Source organism: Crocodylus siamensis, chromosome 5, assembly GCF_052110815.1.
Source record: "Crocodylus siamensis isolate JL-2025a chromosome 5, ASM5211081v1, whole genome shotgun sequence".
Taxonomy (NCBI): domain Eukaryota; kingdom Metazoa; phylum Chordata; order Crocodylia; family Crocodylidae; genus Crocodylus; species Crocodylus siamensis.
The window spans coordinates 115,359,799-115,383,285 of record NC_143399.1 but is presented as its reverse complement, the minus strand read 5'-3'; the positions used below and the strand labels follow the sequence as shown (position 1 = coordinate 115,383,285).

At 38.8% G+C, this 23,487-nt stretch overlaps 1 protein-coding gene across 1 annotated transcript in view; it reads left to right on the top strand.

The window, feature by feature from the left end:
- The window catches only part of CNTNAP2 (contactin associated protein 2), a 1,889,175-nt gene that overhangs the window by 352,458 nt on the left and 1,513,230 nt on the right, over positions 1-23,487 (top strand). The gene's annotated exons all lie outside the window — the stretch shown is intronic.

Here is a 23,487-nt window from a genome sequence, read left to right as displayed (position 1 = left end):
ACCACATAATAGACAAAATTATGCATCTAATATGTCGTCTTCTAAAGGGACAATATTTTCCTACTATTTCACTCTGAATTACATAACCCATTAGGGAAGTAGTAGCAGCTCTGAAATATAAGATGGACAAAGACGAACAAGAGATCAGTATTGACCATCTGCTATCTTTGTAGCATGTTAAGTTTTAAATGCAGCCAATTTTCAATTACAAGAGAGAGAGAAATACTCAAAAGCCTAACTCCTGAGACTTAAATTTAGGTAGGAAGCTGAATAATATGGGAGAAATAGCAACGCTAAATTCTTAAAACTCTTAAAAATGTATCTGAGTACTGAATATTTCCCCTGAAGAGCTAATCAATTCTTTCTCCCTCCATTCCAGCTGCAAGTGACTATGTCTCATTATTCTAAGCAGAATCTTAGTTAATGAATTGATCTTTAAGAATAAGTTTCAGTCTGAAACACATTTAGAGGATTTCTTGATTGCAAAGATATGAGTTAATGAGAAGAATGGTAGTTGATAAATCCATCAGACCAGTGAAAATTTTAAAAGTGATATTAGGAATATTACAATTCATTATATTATTAAAAAAATGAATTACTAAAATAGAAATGGGTTTTCTCAAAATGGAGATGCATCTAAATGTCATGGTCCTACAGATTTTATTGCTTTACGTAGAGCTGAAATTACATACTATGTAATTGACTCTCATGCCTTTGACCGTTTACAGCATAACAAACTTGAATAGTTGAAAGGATTTAAACTACTACAATTTGCATGTGAAACTACTGTCACCTTGCAACATAAAACTATCACTATTTTTGATCAAGTGAAAAATATCCACAGACCATTTTGCTCAATCTTGAGAGTGCTTTTGAAAAAGTTTATAAAATACTAACAAATCCCAGCATTTTGATGCTCTTTGAAGCTTTAAGTATTTCCAAAGTTGCTTTGCACTGAGAACGCGAGCATTTTAAAAGAGTGTAATGAGCATGTGCTTTTTGCCATTAGGACAGGAAAATACAGAAGTGCAGTTAGGTCTACTTTCATTTAGAATCCATCCTTTGTGAATGACATAGGATTAATTACTTTTGCTTATTCTGATACTTCTTTTTTCTTCTGCAATAACTGTGGTTAGGCTATTTAAAAAGCCCTAGGTAAATAGATGATTCACTGAGTCTTTGAACAGCTTGGTGTCTGCTACATTTCTGACCTTAAGAAAAGCATTTGGCACAACACACTTTTCTCACAACTTACTCTCTTATTCTTCATGTTAACCTATTCATCTCTATCTCATTTTTTTTAAATCCAGAACATCTGAAATATGAGAGCAGGAGATGCACATAGACAATGCCTGCAAGCTATGTGACAAAGAACTGAAAGTGAAGGGAAGCTTATTGCAGTTCCAGTGCTTGATTCATTTAGGATTCTTTTTGATTCAGTTTGAAGAAGCTTGTGAGCACAGGCAATAAGGGTTCCTATCTGAGTTTCAGCAATGGTAAAACTGTATAAGCAAGATGAATCAAGGCAACATTTAACTGATTTACCTTGGCTGCAGTGTCTCATCACATGTCATCAGGCAAAGTTTTTACCATTAAGAATCAGACCTTATGGAGAGTTAGAACACCCCAGAATGTTGTCTCTGGTGTTTAGATCCTGTTCAGCTTGGAGGAAGTAACATCTCAATGTATCTCAAAATATACCAGTGGTTCCTGTGGTGTTTTACAACCTTTAGGAACCAAGGAGCCCAACAGACGTCTGCTTCATTCTGTGTATGATCAGTACTGTATAACTTAAACATTTGAAAAATGTATCAGCCAGTTTTACTGACAGTGCTAAGCTCCATAGTTGTGGTTGTCCCATGTCTTTGAACACAGCCATTGAACTAATCCTGGCCAGTGGATGAAAATAAATAAATGAAAGTAAAGACTAACTCCATCTAAACACCATAGAGCATTTTGTGATATATGTGGGAGAGAAAGCTGAAAGGTGTACAGCAGTTCAGATGTAAAGGCCATTTACAAAACTGTGTTTAGAATAGATCCATCAGATTCCTCAGTCAATCTCTCTGAATTTAGAGCATTTTGCAAAATAATTTTTGAGGGCTTTTTTTTAGATTAAGTCTATTTCAAGGCAAACTTATGATTCATTTGAATGCTTGTTCTTTGCATGATATTACTGTCTAGATTCCCAAACAAGGTTGAGACTCCATTGTGGCATATGTACAGCATATGATATAAAGAGAAAAAAATTGAAAGATTTTACAGCCTTCACGTAAGGACAGAGGCTTAGTGATGTAATACCAACTCAGAAAAAAAGAAAGAACAAATTTTGATTGACAAATATTGTTGGGTAGGGAGGGAAGGAGAATGGATAAGAATCTACAATTTAGAACTACATAAACAAGTATATGAGGAAGAAATTGGGTGATAGCTAGGCAGAGAAGTATTACAAGCCAAAATACTGTAAAGTGTTAAAAGGAAACAATAATATCTGATTGTATCTTTAGGATTTTTAAACAACATCTTGTTTACAATGGTGTGGGTCTCAGAAATAAGACCCGGCTATTTCCCTTTAGTTTAGTTTACACTTCTTTTTGTATGTCTATTGTTCCAAAAGTATGTGCATCAAAAAGCTGATATGTGTGTATATAAGAGAGAAGAAATATTCATTATAGCTATATAACACATATTGAGAAGTAAGCAGAACTTCTTGTTCAAGGAGGATGCAGTCAAAGACCAGCATTTCTGTCTGGAAACTGGAGATGACTAAAAACAGTGGTTGGTATTTTCAGATTTTCACAGGGGCCAAACATGGAAATAAGGGAAATAAGCACAGCTTAAAAAAAATGATTTAGTGCCTGGCTCCCATAAACTTACCGGGAACCTAATCTGCAATCATGTATATTTGTCTACATCTTCAAGAAGAAATTTTGATCCTGTACAAGTAGTTAATAGCTGTTATGCCCCTAGAGGGGGAAACAGCCTAGTTCTCATGGCCACAGTTTCAAATCTATGCACAGTCATTATCTCTTTAGACTTCTGAATCACATACTATATAGGTCATGGTGTGTGGAGTCCTTGAACAAGATCTTATGAACCAAAGTTCTATGTAGATGGGAATACCATTACATGTAGGCGTTTGGTGTTCTCTCTCTATACTTTGAGAATCTGTTTTTATGCCATGAAAGGCAAGGGCTATATTACCATGCCACAATTAATATTTCATGTAATATTACATTGATTGTTTAATTTCAATTGGTTTTATTGCCCCTTTCTCTATGAAGTTATTAATACCACAAAGGTATGGTTTGCCAATATCTCTTTTTGACATCAATTGAAGTAAATTAAATAAATACATAATCTTCATGCAAGGATGTGTGGACTGAATAATGGTAGTTGCGTTAGTTCTGGAGTGTTATCATATTTTCTATAGTATCTCCAGATACAGAGATATTAGTTACTGGCAGTGGCATGATCAAGAAATTGTGTGTTCTAAATAGTCACATTATAAAATAATATATAAGCATTATTAATTAATCATTGAATCAGTAAGATTGTAATCATCACTACATTTCTAATTTCTAAATCAAAATCTGGCAAGTTTCTTGCTTGCAAATCTGGAGAATTATAAATCTATATTTCCATTCTCAAAACAATGTCGACAATTAGCTCTTCAGTCTTAGGTTAGGGACAGACATTCAAAAAGCCTGAGACTGAATTGAATCAATCTTTGCAGTTTAGTCTAAACTGGCAAGGCTAAATCAGTTTTGTAACCAGACAGACATCCCAGAAATGCAGGCACATGCCTGCAGTGGCTTAGGCTAGAAGCCAGGGGGCGCTAGAGCAACCCTCCCTTCCCTTGCACAGCATGGAACTGAAGCGAATGAGACCAGGCTTGGCAGGAGCTCTGATTAGCCCAGTGTGGAGTTGATAACAGTGTTTGTCACCCAATTAAGAAAACAACAGAAGAACATTACCAGCTACTTGTTGATTCTGCCTCTTAATTTTACCTGTTGATTCAGCAGGGACCATAGCTAGCATGTGGACTGCTGGCTAATACACAGATACCTCCTTAGCAAGGCAGAGGGGAGGGGGGAATTCCTGCTTAGCAGGGAGTGGTGAAGTAGGGTGGGGGAGCTGCAGCCAGGTAGCAGAGGGGAAAGGCCAGTCCTGCTGTGGAGCAGAGAGCCTCACTCAACCCAGGGACCATGCTGGGATGCTGGGGCGTCTGGTTTATCTTAAACCAGCAAGGCTCTGGGACCAGACATTGCATAAACCATTTTGAGCTGAATCAGTTAAGTCTAGTACTACATTCAACCAGGTTTATCTCAAACCAGTTTCAGCCATTCTCAAACTGGTTTATGTGCACTGGACATCTGTTCTAAGTTTAAACCAGTTTTTGATCACTTAAACCACTTTATGTGTAATGTACCCATGGGCAACATGCCCCCCCCCCCCCCCCACAACCAGTCCCACTGACCAGGTGGGAGTCCCTTGAGGCCAATCTTGCCAACCAGGGGTGGGTCCCCCCAGGAGATCCTGTACCAGCCGATCACTGCAGCTGTTCCAAGAAGTGGCTTCAGCGATTGGTCGGTGCTTCCAGGTGAGGCACCAGCGCTCCTGCCTGCCCCCTCTGCCCATCACCTAGGCAATGAGTGCAGCCAGTCAGGGGGCTTACCAGCACTCTCAGGGGGGTACATGTGCACCCCCATGCACCCCCAATGCATTGCCACTGTCTGTCCCTAATGAAAAATTAATGAGCACTAACAGATATCAAAGGTGGCACTTCGTATGGCCTCATCTAACAGGGACCAGAAAACTAGCAGTTAAAAATAGAGAATAGGAAAAACTGGTGGTTGGTAAAATTGGGACATCTATCAGCTGGCTTCAAAAAGGGGTTTTTTTGGGTGGGTTACCATTTTTTACAAGTGATGTCATCAGAAAATATGGATTACTGCTTGAGGTTACAATGGAAAGTAAATCATAACAACACAGGGAGAACGTTCAAAGGAATTTTTGCTTTTCCTTAGAATAGCAAAATTTATTGAGCCAATTATTCTCAACTTCTGCATGTTGGGGAATATATTACACTGTTACTTGTATTTCCTAGGTATGGGAAAGAACATAAATATCTTTCAATTAAATAACCTCTGGAGCCATAGGTTAAGGCCCTATATTGATTTTATTTGTTGCTTTGTTCTTTTTGTTTTCAAGGAGCATGCCTCTACATTTACTTCTTAGCAGTAAATGATTTGTTGTTCACTTACTACAAAAAAAGTTATCAGGTTTGCTTTTGGAGTCTTCATTTTTCTCACCAAACACCTGGTTTTATGTTAAAGTATAGATGAAAATGTGAATTAGTTGTTCTCCCAAAAAGACAATCCATTAGGGATGGACAGAATCCCTCTTTATAGGTTCAGTTTGCAAACAGCTATATGTTATAGGCGTGATTTAGTGAACTGAGCCAGGAACTTGTAGGAACATAAGGTGCAGGACTAAAAAGGGCCTCCTGAGCTATCTAATCTACTAATCGCCTACCACCAAAGATGATCATGTCTTTAATCCTTTTCATAAATTTATCAGGCTCCATTTTTAAATTAGTTAGGTCCTGCCAACATCCTGCTACTCCTACTAGAAAATTGCTCCCAAGTCTCAGTCCTTTGAGAATTAGAATCCTTCTAACTTCCAGCCTAAGATATCTATGGCTAGTTTTGTGCCCATTTATTCTTTTCAAAGCTTTGTTGTGTATTTTAAATAGTTCTCTACCTTCTTTGGTATTTGCCCTCTATGTATTTGCAGAAGGCAATCACAGCCTTTCTCTGCCTTTGTTTTTCTAGGCTAGACAACGCAAACTCCCTTCTAAGATAGGAACTCTGTTCCCCTGTTCATGATAGCTTCCTTCGCTGCACCTGTTCCAATTTGAATTCATCTTTTTTTGTGAAAGGATGATCAAAACAGTACAAATTATTTCAGATGACATCTGTCTAGTACCTGATATGGTGGCATTAAGTTTTTCTAATGTTTACTAGAAGCCACCTGCCTTCATTTGCAACAGATCTTTTCATGGCATTATTATGATGATTGCTTATAATCTTCCCATGATCAACTACTATATTCAGGTCGCTTTCCTAATCTGAAATTCTTTATTGATGTACCCCATCTATTAGCAAGAAATGTTATTAATTGCCCTTTAAATGCATGGCTTTTTAAATGAAGTTTTATTCCACTTCTTTATTCCAACCTGCAGATTATCCTTTTATTCTTATATGATATTCTGACTTTCATTGACAATGCCTACTAACTTTGTACCATGGACAGATTTCATTACCTCATCCCAACCTTTTGTGTCAAGGTCATTTTCAAATAAGAATTATCCAAGGCTCATCCTTTGGTGAACATATCTACTAACCTCTCCAGCCTGATATTTCCTCTTTCAACCTGACCCACAGTCATCTTTCATTTTAGCTAGTTTCTTATGCACTTACATTTTTGTGCTGTTCCCCATCTATTCCAGTGCAACTAATAATTTCTCATTTGGCATTTGTGAAATTCTTGACTGATGTTCAAACAGATTATATGGAGATAAGATTTATCCCAGTTTCTCGATCCTTAATTATTCTTCCCTTCAAAATTTGCTTTAAAGATTTCCACACTTTTGGAATTTGACTTATGAGTGTCTAGATGGCAGGCTTATTTTTTTGCCTTCTTAAATATTGCTCTTTTTCAATCATAGAACTACTCCAACTTGATAGATTTGCTAGAATTCTTTACTATGGCCTGTAACTTCAAGTACCAAATTTCTCAGGATTCTGGAGTGGAGATTTTTCAGTCCTTGTGACTTGAGTGCATTAAGCTTTTTAAGTTTGCTTTTACTTTACTACTTTGTGGTAGTTTCAGCTCCACCTCCTCCTTCCTATTAGCCATCTGTCTATCCCCCATGTCCAACATCATTTTTCAACTTGAAAGTGGAGGCAAAATATTCAAATTGTTTTGGCTCATATCTAGGTTATCTGCACCCTCTTCCCTGACATTTCCTCCTTTGTCATTCTCTTTATGTAATCTGAGCATTTGCTGCTTATTCTAAAATATCTTTAGTAAGTCAAAGTCATCATGTGTTTTCAATTTTTACTTTACTTCTACATCCTTGGCCTACAAAATAAAGTTTTCTTTGTTGATTGGCTTCTCTTTTTTTCCCCCTCCTCCACGCCTTCCCTGCTTATTCTTGAATATCCTTATTAAAGAAGTTATTCATACAATTGGGTCTGCAGCTCTTCCCTACAAGTGCCACCCCCACTTTCCTTGGGATATAAGATATTTAATTGAAGTGCTTTAAAAAGTGTTGGTGTGAGTACAAAGGACCCTATAAACATTATGAATGACTGACAGTGTCTGAAGATTAGCAAATACAACCTTGTAATAATATTATATGCTGTTCATATACAAGCAATACATGTAGCACAACCAGTAGTCTTATTCTATGCGAAAGGCAGAAGTAATTTTTCAACAGCCAAAAACAAATGTTAACTTCCAAAGAATTAAAGTGAAGGTCATCTTTGGAACCTATATTATGACAAACACTAAGATGTCATCTGAAGACCTCTAATTCAGTGTGAAGCAGATGAAAAAAAGAGGGGTATAACGTCCTTGAAGGCATAAAACAAGTATTAATTATAAATGTCTTTTAAGGTTTTCCATATAAATTTCCTCCAGTACTGTAAAAGAAATGTGTGGACAATTTTCCAGCTATGAATGACTATGAAAGAAAAAACATTAAAGCTTCCCTTTTTTTATTCACATAGAAAGAAATCATAGAATCATAGAAAATTAGGGTTGGAAGGGACCTGAGGAGGTCATCTAGTCCAACCTGCTGCTCAAAGCAGGATAATCCCCAGCTAGATCATCCCAGCCAAGACTTTGTCTTAAAAACCTTCAAGGATGGAGATATCACAACCTCTCTGGGTAAACTGTTTCCAGTTTTTACTACCTTCCTAGAGAGAGGTTTTCCTAATATCCAACCTAAACTTCTCTTGGTGGAACTTGACACTATTGCTCCTTGTTCTGTTATCTGCCACCACTGAGAAAAGCCTACCTCCTTTTTATAGCTATCCTCTTTGTAACCATCCCCCAGGTAGTATAAAGCTGCTGTTAAATCCCTTCTCAGTCTTAAAACTTCTCCCAGTTTCCTCAGTCTTTCCTCAGAAGTCATGTGCCCCCGCCCCCTAACCACTTTTGTTGCCCTCTGTTGGACTTTCTTTTCCACATCCTTTCTGTAGTGGGGTGGGGGGCAAAACTGGACAGAACACTCCAGACGTGGCCTTACTAGTGCCAGAGAGGAAGAATCGCTTCCCTTGATCTGCTGGCAATGCTCCTACCAATGCAGCTCAGTATGCCGTTAGTTTTCTTCACAACAAGGGCACACTGTTGGCTCATAGTCGGCTTCTTATCTACTGTAACACCCAGATCCCTTTCTGCAGAGCTGTTGCTTAGCCAGTCAGTTCCAGCCTGTACCAGTGTATGGGATTGTTCTATCCTAAGTGCAGGACTTTACACTTCTCCTTATTGAATCTCATCAGATTTATTTAGGTCAAATCCACCAATTTGTCTATGTCTCTGAATCCTAGGTCTAGCCTCCAGTGCATTTACTACTCCCTTAGTTTGGTGTCATCTACAAACTTGCTGAGGGTGCATTCCATCCCTTTTTCCAGGTTGTTGATGAAGATATTGAAAAAAATGAGCCCCAGGATGAGCCACTTGATACTGGCTGCAACCTCAACATTGTGCCATTAATAACTATGCTTTGAGCCTGCTGATCCAGCCAGTTTTCTACATTTATAGTGCATCATTCTTCTTTAGCTTGCTTGCAAGAATGTTATGGGTGACTATATCAAAAGTCTTGCTAAAGTCAAGGAATATCACATCCATTGCTCTCCCTGCATCCACAGAGCATAGAAGACAATCTGGTTGGTAAATCCATGCTGACTGTTATTAATAACCTTCTTCTCCTGCAAGTGCTTAGAAATGGATTCCTTGAGGACCTGCCTCCATGATCTTTCCAGGGGCTGAGGTGAGGCTGACTGGTCTGTAGTTCCCTGGATACTCTTCCTTCTCTTTCTTAAAGATGGGCACTATATTTGCCTTTTTCCAATTGTCTGGGACCCTTCCCAGTCACCACAAGTTTTCAAAGATAATGTTAGCAGCTGTGCAATCACATCAGCTACCTCCCTCCTCACCCTCTGGTGCATCACATGCGACCCCATGGACTTATATTCATCCAGCTTTTATAAATAGCCCCTAACCTTTTTTTTTTTTTTTTTGCCACTGTTGGCTACTTATAAAATACAGCAGAATGATGCAAAACTCCTACTAAGAGTTTCTTGTAATGACTCCCTCATTGTCTGAGTTCAAGTTATAGGAGAATTCAAGGGACCAGTAGCAATTTGTCACAATATGGCTTTGTTTCTATCCCAAAAGTAGCATCACATTGCATCAGTCTTGCCAATAACTACTGTCCCAGTGGAGACTGTCACAAGGGAAGTAGGATATTCAGTGGCACTGAATACCATACGCTTCTATTCATTTCAGTTATGTCAATAAGTGCTTCAGCATCCTGAAAAGTAAGAATATATTTCCTTTCAGAAATCTCTGATGTGCCAGAGGGGGGCTCCATCCCCAGCTGCACATTATGGTTTTGAGTAAAAGGCTACTAACATGAATGGAAAAACTCCCAGGCTGCATCCCCATGAGCAGGAGTGGGTAGTTGATTGGGAGAAAAACAACAGCACAAATTCATGCCACTGGTTTTTGCCCTGGTGCACACCCCTGCACATAGAATTAGTGTGGGGGAAAATGCTCTGGGTGGGGTAGAGGAGGTGGTGGCCAGCAGACTTACCTAGGGTTCTGGGGGCTCTCGGGTCTCCAGCAGTGGGGATCCAGGGGCACAAAGCCTGGCTGGCAGCTGGAGTGTGGCTCTGGCTGGTCAAGTTCCTGTTTTGAGTGGGGTTATGCTGCTGCCACATGAATTTCCCTGCTTTTTTCTGGTGCATGTTTTTTTGCACGACCCGCCATGCTGCAAATTAGCATTGCCAAGAATGTCTGCATATACATCACACATGATTTGCAATGCCACAAACAGGTTTTGTCAATGTGATTTTGTGTGTGTGTGTGTGTGTGTGTGTACAAAATTTATTTCCTGAAATATAGAATTTATTTACAAATATAAAATAGGGGAAATTTCCAGAGGTACAAGTAGCAACTGGGGACCTAATTACATATAAATCTATAGCGTGCGTGTGTGTGTGTGTGTGTGTGTGTGTGTGTGTAGGTCGGTATATATGTATATCTGTATATAATTAGGTCCCCAGTTGCCACTTGTGCCTCTGACAATTTCCCCAATTCTATGCATATATATGTGTAGAATGGGGGAAATTTCCAGAGGTACAAATGGCAACTGGGCACCTAATTCCCACTGAAAGTCAATGAGGATTAGATCCCCATTTGTCCTTGGTACCTTAGAAAATCTCCCCCAACCTGGATAAAGTGTATGATTTTTCTCTATTGCCTACTTTAAAAAATGTATACCCACTCATTACATGATAAAGATAAATTAAGTATCTTTATTATAATATGCAACATAATAAAAATTCATTGAGAATGACAAGCAAGTAAGTTAATGTAACCAAATGGGTCTCTCTCTATTTCATGTCTTGCTGTTCCCCTTGTCACCATCTTTAGGTAAAGATGAGAGGAATGGGTGGATCCTATAACTGAATTACTGAATCTCTCATATTTAGTACCTCATATATGAGAGAGTTTAATAAATGAAAAAATGAAATATAACTTCAGTGTGGCAACAAATGTATATAAACTGTTTCCTGATCCCAGCATGTTGTTGAGGATAAAATTGTTGTAATTATTCTTGTTGTACAATTATCGACAACTGGTGTTTCAGACCCAATTACAATTTCCCAGAATGTAATAAACACGTGACCTGAAGAACATGTGCTGTACATCATCATGATCTATGAAGGGCACCAGAAATGCTTTTTAAAGCCTATGGCCTTAGTTTACTGTCAGTGACTTAGTGGTGAAATTGCCTGAAGTTTAAAAATATATATATACAAGCAGACATCCTTTTTTCAGTGGGCACTTTAAAAAAAACTTCATCTTGATCAAAATCTTTTGAGCTTACCTTTATCATTGTATATGGTATTTGGTGCACAAATGGCTGCATGTAGAAGTATAGGTGGATTTAAAACCCATCAGTAATCCAATAGCTAATCATACTTCAATAACAAATTATCATAATCTGCCTCCTTGAACAAAATGCAAATTGAAGACTTATTACTGTGCTAAAATTTTCTGGATTCTTGTAAACAGTCAGCTTTTGATGTGTCAACTATATTATGGAGTTTGAATCTTCATCCCTATTGTGAATACACATAACTGAGAATCTAGAAAGGAGGATGTATCTACTGAGAAATGTAGTAAACTCTGCCTCAAGGTATGATAGCTTGTGCAAACCAGGTGTAGATGCAATTTGTTCCAGTAATGACCTGTTCTTCCCTGCCTTCATTTCCCTAGTGAGTTATTGCTGGGTAGAATTTACCTGATAGGTAAGAAAAATAGAGAGAAAAATAAAAAGATAAGCACAAATTTGAATTGTCATTTTTTTCTTCCAAATTGAAAGAAAAGATGCCGTTTATTTTACTCATATTTATCACATGACCCTGACAGAGGGGTTTCAAGTCTATTTACATTGCAGTCATCAAATAAGTAAAAGAGAAAAAGTGTGAAATTGGAGGAAAAGAATCAAAGAATGCAGGCAAGAGCTACGGTGGTTTTTTTCATAGCCAGAGTCCTGAAGAAAATCCAAATACCCAATGGTAAACACCACTCAAACAAATCTCACTAGGGAACAGTAAAGATAAGTTCTGGAAATCAAAAGTGCCATTGACTGACTTTGTGACTGGGAAAACTACGAACCTTCAAATTATGATTTCCTATCTGCTCACCCATGGGGGCACTAATGATACTGCAAGAGGTGACTTTGAGCAGACCAAAAGTGAGTGCAGGGCTCTGGATGCAAGGGTGAAGGGGACAGAGGCCTAGGTGGTGTTTTTGTGAATCCTTCCGGTCAAGGTTAAAGGCCCAGCTAGGAGAAAAAGGTTTTGCAGATCAACATGTGGCTGCAGAGCTCCTGAAGCTGCCTCTACATTGCCCCATTCCTTCTCTGCCTGGATCATGTGAGCACAAACTTATGAAATGGGGCTGTTGCTGTGCACGCTGCTCCAGTGGCCAGTGTCACCACACCTGACAGTAAGGAACACCTGTCTTCCACCTTTACTGGGCTTACAGTCAATCTTTGCAAATGGCCCAGCATGCCTCTCAGGGTCTTCCCATGCCAGTATCGTTGTGTCCAGCATTCCCCACTATCACAATAGTGATTGTGGGCTTTTCTCTGTGGCTGCAGAGGACAGGACTAGTAGCAATGGCCTCAAACTGCGGCAGGGGAAATAAAGTTTGGGGATTAGGAGTCACCATATGGGACAATGTGAAATCGGGGACACTGCCCACCTCCTCTCCACTGGGGCAGCAAAGGTGGGTGCGGGGCAACCTTTGTACTACTATTAAGGCAGCTAAGGAGTCAATGGCCTGTTAATGACCCATTGTTTTCTTCACAACTGTTAACAATCCCTTTTTTAATGGTCATTCTATGAATCAAGCTAACCTATTAGGTCAATTTTGCTATCTGCTAGGGCTTCCTATTTCACAGGCCCTGCTGTTCCACCACCCTACCCCATACCCAGGATACTTGTTTTAATTTTCAGAGGCTGGCTGGGACTGGCCTCAGAAATCCACAACTGTCCTGGCCAATCCAGAATGTATGGTCATCCTAATCAGAAAGCACGTGCACCCCCTGAACTTAGCAGTGCACCCCCTGCAAAAAGTGCTGCTGACGCTGCTGGGGGTGTCTGCAGGTGGTCACCATTCACCACCCCCCACCGCCAACGGCGTTTGCAGGCAGTCCTTGATCACCGTTGGCCACTGCCACAGCTTCCAGCAGCATCTGTAGGTGCTCGCCCCCCCCCCCCCCCCCCCCCCCCCCCCCCCCCCCCGGCACCGCCAACACAGCTGCAGCCACCTGCAGGAGCTCCCTACTCACCACTGCCACCACCTGCGGGTGTTTACTGTGCCCCTCCAGCCTCCAGGGGCACGTGGCGTTCATGCACTTGAGCACTGAATACTGAGAGAAATTGTGAAATTTCCATCCCTGGAAGTTTTCAAAAGCAGGTTAGATGCACATTGGGCTAGTAAGAATTAGTTAGGGGTGATCCTTCAGTGAGGGACTAGACTAGGTGACCTTGTAAGGTCCCTTACAGCCCTACTTTCCTATGATCCTGTGATCTGTAAAATAAATTATTCTTAATTAGTGTTAAAACACTTTGTGGCCCTTGAATTAAAAAGAGGAAAACCTGAAAATTATTATAACAATAAACTAACCAAATAATATTTAGGTACCTATGGATAAGTATGATGCAACTAATACCTATGTAACTACAAACCCAGATGCTGTTTATATGGCCCCTGGTCCATGCCACAAACACATAAGGTCTTGCAAGGAATTAAGTTCTGCAGTGATGGTTACTTATACAACAGCTCCCAATATTAGTTTTGCTCTTGTGAGAGAAAGAAAGGGGAATATGCAAGTTCTCTGCACTGTGTTTCATTGCTTACTTCTTGCTAACTTTTCCAGGCTTTTGATGGGCAGAGCACTGATTGACGTGTGTAGCTGTGACTTTTTTATGATCCTGTTTTTCATTCAGTGAGCAAGCCATGTATATCACATTGGATACTATCCTGTCTTAATCACTGGCTACCTGTTTGAACAACAAGGCTGTGCTTGTAGGCTTTTTTTTTTCTTTTTTTTTTTAACTGATAGTTGCAGTCAGCAAACAGCAGAAAACAGTCTCTTCTGTTCAGTCCTGTATAGTAAGAACTCAAGTCGGTAGAAAGCTGAGTTACTTCTTTGCTGCATTTCTGGGTTGCTGCATGCTTGAGAGTGGGTTCTCCCAGCAGCACTGAAGACACAGTATAGATATAGCCAAACTAGCTTAGGACATGTTCACGTTCTTGCAGTGCACCATTTGGGGTGGGCAGGATTAGGACTGTGGAAATTCCATAGAAGCTATCCTTGAACTTTGAAAGGATAAACTTTTAAGATGGTCAAATAAATCCAGCTAGTCAGTCAGCGAGCAGGTTGTATCACCTGGACATCCATGAGAACCGATGAAAAAATATTCCTGGTCCAAAAGTATCTGAGACCAAGAGGAGAAAGCAGAGGGAAGACCAAGGAAATCAAAATAAAATCTCACTTTAAAAAGTTATTTTAATGTAATCTGGAAGTGCAGATGCTGTGATGCCATACAATAGCCATGGTCAAGGGCATTGCTGTTTAGGTGCCTTAACTCCTGAGTTTCCATCCTGTGTTTTGTGTATCCATTATATGTAAACTGAGCTTTGCATTAAAGTAATTATGTGAAAATGCAAACCAAAATTTACTTGAACTAAAATTATTACTGAAAGGTGTAGGAGTCTACATGTAGGATCGCCCACAAGATTCTGAACCTCAGCAAATGCAAACCACATGGGATGAAGTGAGGAGAGAGAGTGCATGCATACCTCTGCACAAGTACCGCACCTGCTTTGAACTTCCTGGGTGTCCATTTTTCCTTATAATCAATTCAGGACCAAGGAGGATTTTCAGCTAGAGCAATATAAATCGATCATAACAGAGAATTAAGTCCTATGTAGTTAGATTAAATATGCTATATTTTAACTAAGTTCATCACTGTAACATGTTTTACCACACATTTCCTTTTTAACCTTGTTTCAGTTTTAAATCTCAGTGCAGTCATCCTTGTGCTTTTCTCTTTACATAAAAAGTTAGCCATGCAATTTGGGATAGCCATTAAAATTCTTTTTTCAGGGGAAATGGTCCACCAGGGCAGCAAGAAGTGACAATAGTGAGGCATTTTTTTTTTTTTTAATTTAATACATTTACTTTTTTCCTCATGAGGACACCTTAGATTTCGTTAGCATATTTTAAAATTCAAATCATTGCTAAAGTGCTAACAGTTTAATACCCTTGGGAATAAGTACAAGTCATTAGAATGAAGTATGTAAAAGGCAAATTCAGCTGTGTAATTTGGGGAGAATGGTGCGGAGGTGACATCCTCCCCTCTGGAACAATCCTCTCTAGGCATCCCCCTAACACACATGTGCACAAATGCATGCACAGACACGTGCACACACTCTCCATGATACTAAATGAAATCCACTCTCAATTCAGAGATTTGAATGGGGCCTATGATTCTTATTTCTGAACACAAAAAAATTAAAAATACTGTATTGTTGAGTAATAAGTATCAATTTAATATAGCCTTTGAAATATATCCAGGTTGTTTTAAAAAGGGCAAATGGGAATTATAGTGGCCAGTTTTGTTTTTGTTTTTTAATTTAAACGTGTCAATTTGGATCCAATTCCAATTGTCTTATATTTAGTTATGGAAAGAAGTATACCACTAAAGATAAACAAATTATGGTAAATACAAAATGCTGGAAAGAAGGAAGAGAATGAACTAGAAGTAACCAAGGTGCACAACTTTGGATCAAAGAGCAAGGGATAAAACTCACTCTGGGAGAGATGGATTATGATTATAACCACTTGCTTTAAATGGAACAGTTCTATGTGCACAGCTACCAGTAGCCCAGTCTAGTCACCCCTCCCTTACAGCCAGGACCTAAAGAAGCTTATCAGTGCTCTAAAGCTTATCTATTATCTCCCCTAACTACGCAGGTGGTCAAATATAAGATGTATTTCTCTCATAAATCTTACTTTTCATGCAACAACCAGCTAATTGCATAGCATACATAGTTTAAAATTGAGGGAATTTGACGTATTCCAGCAAAGATTAACAATCCAAGATTAACAGCTTCAAAGACAAGTGGCAAAACCCTGGCAAATTTCCAGTTTTGGCTTCATGCCACAATTATGCTTAATGATGAAGCAGAAACTTTTCCATGAGATATTATTTTCGTGTACACTGCAGAAATGTTTCTGGAGTTAATTTTTCCAAGTCAGAAACCTTATAGCTGACCTCTCAGCTCTTACTTCCCCAAAGCTTTTATTTTTTTTGTAGGTTCTTTCTAAATAATTGAATCCAGAAATTAGTAGATTTCTTAAAAAAAAAATCTTTCAGCTCATGTTGTAGAAGTAGATATTTGTTTTTAAGCTAGTTACCGTATTTCATGTTGTGTCGGTCAACATGGTATATAAGTTGACTCCATTTTTCTGACCCCAAAAATTAAATATGTCGTTGCTTTGGTATACAAATCAAGCTAACATTTTGGATCAGAAAGATGGGGTTGACTTATACTGGCCCTGTACTGTGGGCTGGGCAGCCAGAGGGTGGACATGTGATTCAGCGCTGCTTGCAGGGGATGGGACCAGGCTTGGCACTCAGCTGGTGTGACCCCATCCTCTGTGAACAGAACTGCTTGGGCTGAGCCAGCCAAGTACTGAGCCTGGCACCACCTGTAGGGGATAGGGCTGCACCATCTGAGTGCCAGGCTTGGCCCTGTCTGCTGTGAGCAGCATTGCCAAGCGGTGAGCTCGGCCATGTCAGCCAAGCACCGAGTTTGGTGCTGCTCAAAACAGATGGGGCTGGGCTCAGCACTCAGCAGCACCACTCACAGCAGATGGGGCCAGACTCGTCACTCAGCTCGCATGGATGGCTCTATCCCCTGTAAGCAATGCTGCCCGGACCACGTTAGCTGAGTGCCAAACTCAGTGCCACTCGCAGGGGATGGTGATATGGTGAATAAATTGAGGTTGAATTTTAAGAGTTAAAAATCGGGCTTCAAAACTCAACTTATACACCGTGAAATATGGTAGGTATTTATAGCCACTGTTGCTTGAGATATACACAGCAATATATGAAAAAATGTTCTATCAGTTTACTAAAAGAAAGAAAAAAGATCACAGAACAGAACAGAGGTAATTCATTGGGAGGAGTATCTCTGAGCATAATCATCCCAGACTGATATCAAGTTTAAACTAAAAATGTGCATGACCCCAGAGATTTCAAGTTTAGTGTGTTTTAAAATGTAAAACTAGTTTTAAAACTGCAATTTTCAAATGATCATGTTATAGTGAACTGAACTAAGGCCCAGACATTTGGAGGGAGAAAGAGCCAAACTCCAATTTTATTTTTTTTTTCACCTGTGCCCTGCAACTGCTTTATAGGAGAAAGATACCATACTGACCCAGGAATACAAATATCAGACCCTCTCCCAGCCCACCTCTTCCATGCCATGGTCCAAAATTAAAGGAATTGGCTGATAAATCCATAATTTTTAAGCATGACAGGCAGAAATAGAGAGCATATGCTAATAGTTCATGAACTTGGAATTAATGTTCCTGTGGTATGCTGTATGGTGCACATCACTGTCCACATACTACTTTTTTTTTCCCTTCTGGCCCCAGTTTCCAGGAGCTATTTATATCAGTTGATACTAAAATGAAATGCATGTGACACAGCTCAATTCCCAAACTACTACGATCCAATTTATAGACTGGCTCATATTTAACTATTTGCTACTTGATCACTCTGTTGGTTATTTCATAATTCTCACCAAAGAAATACTCAAGGATCTGGTGCCCTATAACTTGGGACAAAAAACAAGATTGAAAAAACACACTTTATACCAGCTAATTGGCAAACACTGCTTTAACAATACATGACTTCACAAATTTATAATTAATTCAAATGCTTGGGCTCAAGGATACCCAAGAGATATTTATTGCTCTTCACCTGACTTGCAGTCACATTTCTTTTGTATTTTAAATATACTCATAATATTTATGCCATAGATCATAAATTCATATTTTTTAAACTACATCTTAAACTTGTCCATATATCTGAAACCTCAGCTAACTGTTTCTAACAGAAACTGCTAAACAAGATTAGTGCTTCCCAACTACTAGAGGATAAAATCAATTTATAGTCAGCCATAGCAGAAGCCACTGAGTTTTACAAGTGATTAAACCGAAGGAGATGCTCTGGGCAACAGAAGGAGAGCATTTTTGATAAAATTATGATCTTGGTTGGCAAATCTGTTGTAAACCTATAAAGCTGTTAGGCAGGGTCACTTGCTCTGGGATGCAGGTTACTCACCGTGACAGCTTCTAACAGCACTTGCTGATGACATTACACCAATGGATTACTCCCAAAGAAAGTTAAGTAAATGGTTTCTTATTTTAGGCTAAGAGTCAGGGAGGAATGATGGCTACTGTTGCAACTTATATCTGAGCTATAAAAAGGAAGTGAACTTTTTAGGAAGCATCTGGATTTGAGGTGATATTCAATCTTAAATCCTGTGTGAAGCTATTTCTTCAGATGTGTTCTGCAAGCTTGCACTTGCCTGTGTCTTTGAAGGCCTGGAATGAGGATAGAAGCTATAAAATCATTTAAAATTAACTTAGGGCTTAAGGTAATGTCCTTAAGGACATTCTTTTCAATATTTTAGGAAAGTGGCTTGCTTCACAGGCTGTTTGAAAAATCAAAATCCTCCTATTTAGGTGTCAAAGGGTGGATTTAGGTGTTCAACGTCATCCATGATCTTGGAAAATTTTGGCCTGGGTCTAATTTAGCAATGAAATCTAAATTACAATGAAAATTTTGTACTTTAGGATTATTCACACTTAAAACTTGAAGGGGGGAAAATGGGATAGGTACCGTCTCCCTTTTGAGCCAAATGATATTTTAAAAACATTTTAGGATGTGAAGAGAAAATTTGACTCTCAAAATAAAGCAATACTGAGGATGAATGAATGAATGTGTTCAGACATTTGCTTTCATTACAAGATTGTACATGTCTGTATTCTTGAGATGAACTTTGTCACTGAATTATAGTCAGTTTTTCTTCTCAATGTTGTTTCCCCCCAGAGCATTAAGGATTATTTGGTATCAGATCCTCAACTGTTGTAAATCTTTGTAGCTTTAAGTCAATATAAGCATCCTGATTTTACAGCAGCTAAGAATCTGGGCATCTAATGCTTTGGTAATTAAAGTTGAAATGCAGTATGTACTCTCCATTCTCAGCTCAAGATGACATCCACATTTTGTTTTGACAAAATAACAACTTGATTATTTTGGACGTTTTCTCTTCCTTTTAGAAGGGGTGGAAATAGTATTAAGGCAAGTTTAGGAGACTTCGTTTTCTGCCTCTAGCACCTGCTAATATGGGCAAAAGACTGATAGAGATACATCAGGAAGCACATCAAAGTAACAGTAGTAATGTTTGCCTATATATTTTCTCTGGCCACAGCACATAAAACACTTAAGCATAACATTCACTTGAAAGTTGTGAATCATTTTCCTCTTAGAGCAAATACTTAATGTAAGCATAACTCAGGCATGCCACAAATTAGTCCTGTGCCCTTCCCAAGTGCCCTGATCCACTTCCCCTGCCTGGTCTGCTACTCTGCTTTCTGCTTCCTTCCATGTGTTCCCTTTCTGCTCTATCTGCTGCTGTTCTAGTTGTCTCCTCCCTGATCTGCCATGTCACCCACACAGGTAGTTTATGCCATTTGCGGCACCCGTGCCACAGGTTGGCCATTTCTGCATTGGATCCAAGTGCAGGATCTTTACATGGAAATTTTTCCACACGAGTCTTGAACATCTGGAAGAATTCTTCAGAGACTGTGTTTGGGACTGGAGCTCCAAATTCTTGATGTTCAGACACTTCTAAAACGTTCACTTAGAATTTAGGTTTGCTCAGCAGCCCTAGAAATTCGGCCGCTGCTATGGGAATTTCATTTTTGACACAACTGAGATTTTTTTTTATCATGCCTTCTAAACACTGGTCAAAATAAAGGGGCTGCATAAGAGAAAAGGGGTGAGGGAACAAGTCTTGAGCAGGTGGTGAATGACCGCTTTGGGAAATGTATGCTTTTTCCTTAGTGAACAACATTCCCACTTTGAATGAAGAGCATTTTTTCAACTGAAAGTGGCAACTCTGTTTCCTCCTTTACCCCTGAAGTTAGGTAAGAACAGAAGTGATCAGAGCTCTACTGCCTTTTGTTGCTTGCATGTATACAGTTCATCACTTTGACCAAAATTATTTTGCTGAAAAAATGGTTGATACAAAGTATTAGGCAGGAAAATAAAGCTAATTTTGTGTCACAATTGCAGTTTGATGGGTCCCCCCAGTCCAGCCCTCCCCCTTTTCTCCATTGCATAGGTGGTAAAATCCTATTAAAGTTTATTTAGCGGGTGGCAGAACTGAATGGCAGTTCTCAGCTTCACTCTCTCTTGCAGCCTAAACAGGATTTTGAAGCATAAAAAATAAATTTTAATCTTTCCAAGTAAAGATGCTAATCTGAAACCAGCTTTTGGTGCAATATTGGGCTCCTGTTGGCTCTGATAACAGTTAATGATTTATGAAGATTTAGTGTGGACTGAGACATCATTTTGGGACTCAAACTCTGCGCTCCCTGAGCTAATGGAAAGTATATGGGGGTTTACAGCTGGTTGAGGCTCAGCATCATAAAGCTTAACTGTGCACTTCATGAAGCTCTCACCTTTCAAAGGTGATCCTTCTTTCTTGTCCACTGGAGTTGTTAGAAAAGAAGTGGCTGTTTACTGAAGTCCAGACCTTTCCACACAGCTTTCTATAACCTTTTATTTCCACCACATAGTCCTGACAGATATTCTGGTTTCATGCTTTCAGGCATGGTGCCAAAATAGTTTTAGCCATTTGATGTACAAACCACATGAGTACGAATGCCCCAATGCATTAAGGAAATATAATGGCTCATTTTCAAAGATATATGTAATTAGTGCTGGAAGCTCATTTTAGCTCTCATTCAGGAATTAACATGTGCCAAACAAAATTATGCTTCATTACTGATCTTAGAATGAGTAAATATTTAGAGAAAAAAAACACAAGGATATTCACTTCCCTATTGCTTTGGGGGACAAAAATAAAGATATTAATTTACAATCATTTAGAAAAGACTACATAAAAACTTTCACGTTAAGTTTTTATTGACTCAGCCTTTCCTGCCTGTTCAATTGTTTAATACCATGTTGGGCTAAATTCTGCTCTGTTGCATCAGTGTACATCCAGAGTAATTTCAATTTTAAATGTAGGGTAAATGAGGTCAATAATTTTGGCCCTATTGTATGTAATAGGGAGCATATATGACTAAAGCATATAGTTTGCTGAATAAGACTGGGAAGAAACCATCATCAAGAGAGACAGTTCCTTGAATGTTGATAACATGAATGATTGACATCCCGATCATTTTGTTGATTTTTAAGCTTCTGTCTTGTGCTTAGAAAATGGCCATTGAAGGTGAAAGCCAGAGCACATTTTGATTTCTGGATTCAATCTGCACTTACTTGTGAAATATATTATACTGTAAAGCAACTAAGGCATCTCCACTATTATGATTATTCTATATGCTTTATCATTAGGCAAGCATAAAACTTGATTTATTTATTCTCAGCCTCCAGATCAGAGAAACAGGAAAGAGGTTGGAATCTTTGATTTGTGAAAATGCTCATTTTTGGACTAGGTCAGTTCTCTCTCTCTCTACGCTTGTCTTTCAAAAGAAAAAAGCCCACATTTTCATTGATTAACATTGCGGCACAAACCGCATGGATCAGAGAAAAATATATGCTTGAAGATCTGCCAAGAGCTCTTCTAGACCAGAGTTCATTTAGAATGATACCAACCCTGTGAATCGTACTGTCTGCTCAGTGGAGTCAGTAGCCAGTTCATATATCAATTGCAAGGTGGGGAAGAATTACTACAGAACTATATTTTCAAGAGCAGCGCTGCTAAGAAATTGTACAGCATTAATTTTTTGTCAAGGCTCGTGATGGGCTACACCAGCCAGATAAGATGTGTTGAGCCTAACTGCACTCTCTCAAAATACAATGTGAATTGTCACATGATTAACTTCTTCTCTTTCTTAAAGCATTGGATACTTACTTAAGATAAATGTTCTAAGAGTTGCCCATGTTGACTGTGCACCTGAAACTCCCCCCACTATGCATTTCTAAAATGCAGTGTACGTTTCTGTAATGATTCATCAAATCCATCTTCAATGTAATATTGTTCACTTTCCGTTTCTTTATTCAAAGCACACTGAAATCTATGGGTGCCTCAAGCCCTGCTTTTATAAAACACTTAAGCATCTGCTTAACGTTAAACATGTGCAGAATTAATTTGCTCAACTGGTTTCTAAATCAATTACATTAACATTGTTATAATATAGACTTTCATATTTAATTGTGCATACTTTACCTCTTTGCACTTGACTTCAAAGCACTGTACAAGACTGTAATTAACCCTAATGCATTCTCATTTTACATAAGGAAAGTCAAGATAAGTAAATTAATTGACTTGCTCATGGCTGCAGGAGGAGCCAGTATCAGAGCAAGTAAAAGGGCTCAAAAGCTCTGTTTTCAGTTCCATAATAAGCCACTACATTTCACTTCCCTTCCAGGAAGAGTATAAGATCTTGTGATTTTTGATGTAAAAAATGTATAGGTGCCAAAAATGGCCCTAACTTTAGTCCTTTGGAAGTTGACCATTGTTTTTTGTTCAACATTTGTTGTTGAAAAATAACTTCTGAATTTCTCATAGAACAAATACCAAGAAATGAAAATGACATGAGATATAGACTATATATGTTGCCATTACAAGGTTGGCTTTGCTCATCTCCAAATGGTAAATCTCTCCTGAATGCCTTTTGGGTTCCTTTTATCCACTGCCAGGAATTTTATAAATGGTTAACTCAGTCCTCTCCCACCACTGCCCTCCGTTTCCTCTACTGTGTCAGTTATCTCACTTTCATTTTGCAAAATAAAAGCCTGGTCCTGATAATAGTCCCTTGAAATAAACATTTTTCAAATCAATGCATTACCCAGCACCCTCTCACTTACACTGGCATCACCTGAAATAAGAATTAATTTTTCAGAAGTCCATTTTGTAAAACCAAAGTAAGTGGGAAGGTTGTCAGAATTTATGCATTGCTAACCAAGATACACCTAGTTAGAAAACAATATAGAGGTAGACAATCGTTGTTCTTTATGGCTGTTTTATTTTGTTCATTTTTTCTTTCTTTTTGATCTCAGTGTAAGATTGCAATAATGTTTGTTGTTGTTTTTTAATTAAAATTAGGAAAATATCAGAAAGCTGTATGGCTAAGGCAAACTGAGTCAAAACTTAGGAATGAGTAAATGCAATTGAAATTTCAGAATTATAGGAGTTGATAAAGGAAAGTAAAAATATGCTCAGTATTGTTTGTACAATGCTTAGCAGAATGGGTCCCCTAGGAAGTATTGCACTTTAAAAAGTAACAATTTACATAATTGTTTTAAAATAGTACTAGCCATTTTATTTCAGTGAGAA